Source organism: Leptonychotes weddellii, chromosome 2 (assembly GCF_054177405.1).
Source record: "Leptonychotes weddellii isolate Sample4059 chromosome 2, ASM5417740v2, whole genome shotgun sequence".
Taxonomy (NCBI): domain Eukaryota; kingdom Metazoa; phylum Chordata; class Mammalia; order Carnivora; family Phocidae; genus Leptonychotes; species Leptonychotes weddellii.
In genome coordinates this window covers 43,728,973-43,732,911 of record NC_138370.1, presented here as the reverse complement: position 1 = coordinate 43,732,911, position 3,939 = coordinate 43,728,973, and positions in this window count along the sequence as shown.

The following is a 3,939-nucleotide window of genomic DNA, read 5'->3' as shown; positions in this document are numbered from 1 at the left end:
GAACATTTTCAATTCATTAAGCATGCTATTTCTTCTGTTTTCCCTTGCCATATGGACTATATTTTATTTTCGCCATAGGCACTTATCCTATTTTTAAAATCTAGTAGTTTTTGTTTCTCAAAAATATTTTTATTTAGTATTTCTGTGATATCAAGTGTTATTTTCTTGGGACTTCCTTATGCAAGACAAGAAATCTAGCTTACATAAACCTCCCCCTATGTAAGACAAGAATTTAATTTATTGATCTCACTTCCCAGTCATTACATCATTTGGAGTTTTAGACCCAGATTTTTATCAAGTTATTACTTTTTTTTTTTTTTAAGATTTTATTTATTTGACGGAGAGAGAGACAGCGAGAGAGGGAACACAAGAAGGGGGAATGGGAGAGGGAGAAGCAGGCTTCTCGCTGAGCAGGGAGCCTGATGTGGGGCTCGATCCCAGGACCCTGGGATCATGACCTGAGCTGAAGGCAGACACTCAACCCCTGAGCCACCCAGGCGCCCCTCAAGTTATTACTTTTTTTATAGATTCTTTCCTTTTTGAGATCAGTTTTTGATACTTCAATCATCATATGTGTAGTCAAATCACGCTATAGTTAATGGATTTTAATGCTCATTGCATTAAGATTTTATACTGCAGTTTCTTTAATTTTGAATATGTCTTGAATTTTTAAAAGGAATACATGGAATATCTCAAAGTGTCCTTTGAAAAATAAAAAAAAGACAAAACTTCTGTCCCTGACTCTTGGAACTCAACACACCTTTCAGAGTAAGCTGAATCCTGGCGTAAGCCAGGTGGTATTAGGCATGGAGTGATTGAAAAGTGAAGTCTCTTAAAGCTGTTATATGGAGGGTTGTTTATTGGGGTTATCCTGAAAGTGTCCTGATGGAATCAACTACAGTTAGATCTTCAAATAGGAGTCCCTGCTAGAGGAACTAAGCAGTGATTCTGTAGATTCAGGGTGCTCTACTCTCACACTGCTGTTCCACATAGTGTCAGGCATCCCCAAGACCATCTCAGATTCAGTGATTTGCTTGGATTCAGGACATAGGACTCAGCAGAAAAAATCAGCAAATGGAAAAGATACATGGAGCTAAGTCCAAGGGAAACCAGACACAAGCTTCCAGAGTCCTCCCTCAGTGGAGTCACACAGGACACGCTTAACTACCCCAGTATGAGTTGTGACAACGCTTGTGAAGTGTTGCAAACCAGGGAAGTTTGTTAGGAACTGGTGTCATGTTTACTGGGGGCTGGTCATGTAGGCAGGCTCTGCTTGGCATGTACCAAAATTCCAGACTCCCAGAAGGAAAGCCAGGTATTCAGTATAAACCATACTGTTTGTATAAACAGGCATGATGAGCCCTTCATGAATTCTGAGAATGCTGGGAACCGTCCTGAAACCCAAGTTCCCAGCCACGGTGCCAACCTTGTAAGCAAGCTTTTTGAAGGATAGCAGTGAGGCCTACTATGTTCTGTTCTGCACATAGGGTTAGCAAAGCTGACGTCTAAGCACAGAGTAACTGCGGAATAAGAATATCAAAGCACTTGAACATAATAATAAAAAATAATAATAAATTTAAAAAAATAATAAATTAAAAAAAAATAACAAAGCACATGTCAATGTTGATCCAGTATGAACAGACCAGTGACAGTCTTTTCCTTCCCCGATTTCCCAAACCTGGAAACTTCTCTAGCACTAGAGCCAGACAGTGTTTCAAGGAAGTAGGGTTCTGAGCAAATAAATTTGGGAAACATGGCATGCCTGCTTTGCCCTAGAGGATCTACACATCTGCGTATTAACCATTCTGGGAAAGTCTCTAATATGGAACACTATTGAATTTTGTTTCACCCATTATTGCCCTTTTTTATTTTAATGGGAAGTGCCCCCTCCCCTCCCCAATTTAATGTCCTCATTGGGGAAACCCTGTCCTACCCCATTGGTTGAGGATACCTGACATTTCTGCAGGGAAGAGGAACTGACCTTTGGGATCTTTGGTATAAGCACTCTAGTCTGCTGTATAAACATATGTAACATAAACTGTTGGAGTTCTTATTGCAAAGGGTGGCCTCATTTATTCTGAAAAATGTCCCCTTTGTGTAAGCCCCATTGAGAACACCCTGGCAAGCACTACTGAATAGAGACATGAATTCTGACACACACCAGTAAGCAGCTTCACAGAGAGAACACTGGTTAACGAGGCTCATATCTGGCATGTTGTTCATTAGCAGAGGCAACATTATGCTGTATATTTGCTAAGATAGGTAAAGTAGTAACTTAGTCATGGTTAGCATTTTTAGGTTACCCTTCTCCTGTAAAACTGTAGATTTGTTTTGCTTCATAAGTAGCCTTTTTCTACATGCTAGTAAAAGGTTCAATTATTTTTGCTACGATGTGTATAGTTTGGGTCTCTATTGATTTTACATGTAATACAGTGAGTCCTCTGACTTGAAGTTGTGTTACTTTTAAATTATGTTGTGAAGATGATCCAGCTGTGACATTTGTTACCCTATTGATCGCCAGGGTTGATTGGGCTGATCCGGCTGGCTAGGTCGGTGTCCCCTTCCTCACTGCTCCATGTGTGTCCCTCCCTAAGCCGTGTGCTAGGTCGAAGCTGTATGCTAGGTGGAAGAGGATGACCTTCCCCGATAGAGGAGGGATAAAGAGGGCCTTTCTTTGGTCAAGGGTATAAGAGTAGCTGTGCTCCCCTGCTAGAACCTCCAAACAAGCTCTCAAGGTCCATTTGTAGGAGGACGTGGGGTAGTCAAGCTTTTAAGACTCCAGACACATCTAAATGGGGTTGCTGCACATGGCTGTCTGCCTTTCTTAAAGAAAGAAGGGAGAGAGGGAGGTAGGGAAAGAGGGAGGGAGAGAGGGAGGGAAGGAGGGAGGAAGGAAGGAAGGGAGAAAGAATGGACAGACTAAGTTACCAGGCTGTTGTTGATAGTGACATACTGTGCTTTGGTTGCTGCAGTAGGTGAGTAATAATGACACTTGACCTGCAAATTCCACAATTTACTTTGGGGCTTCATGTTCTTGTTCTGTGAACTTTTGAGGTTCTGTATCTGTGCAGTAATCTTCCTTAAAACTACAGCGATAGGGGTACCTGGCGGCTCAGTCGGTTAAGCATCTGCCTTTGGCTTAGGTCATGATCCTGGAGTGCCTCTCTCTCTCATGCTCTCTCTCAATAAATAAAATCTTAAAAAAAAAGCTACAGTGACAAATTTGAGTTCCTAATGGTCAGTTATTGATATGCATTTTAAAAATACTTAAGAGATTCAAAGCAGTTCCCTTAAATATGTTCCTTCCTATCTTTCTTTCCTCTTGTCTCCTTTTTTGCTTTCTTTTCTCCATTTCACTCATACACCCATACACATAGTGCCTGCTATGAGTACAGTGTTTTCTACTTCTTGCAATGAAACATAAAAAGAATAACACACAAATATGAGCCATAAGTTGATGATGGTCTAATAGAAAACATCAGAGATGGATATAAATAGCCACAATACAGAAGAATGTGAGTTAAATGCCAGAAAAGAAGCAGATAATTTATACTGGAAGTTCAGAAAAGGGATCATGTGGCTTTAGTGCATTTGAATGACAAGGGATGGTATCACGAATATCTGTAGATCATGTGTGTGGAGGGTACGGTTGACTCTCCCCAAGATCATAATGACTGGATTAAGAATATAAGCTTTGACGTCACCTGAACCTTGCTTTGTATGGAGGCTCTGATTTTTGCTTGGGGGCATTAGGCACATTTCTTTGTCTAAGCCTCAGATTTCCTCAACTGAAAAATGGAGATCAAAATATCCATCCTCATTGGGTCCCTGTGCAAACTGAATACAGTGCATGGATAGCATTTGGTACGTGCTGTCTGGCAAAGAAAGCTGCAGTGGTTGCTGCTCGTGGTGGTGCTGACACGCGTGTTGACAGGTGCT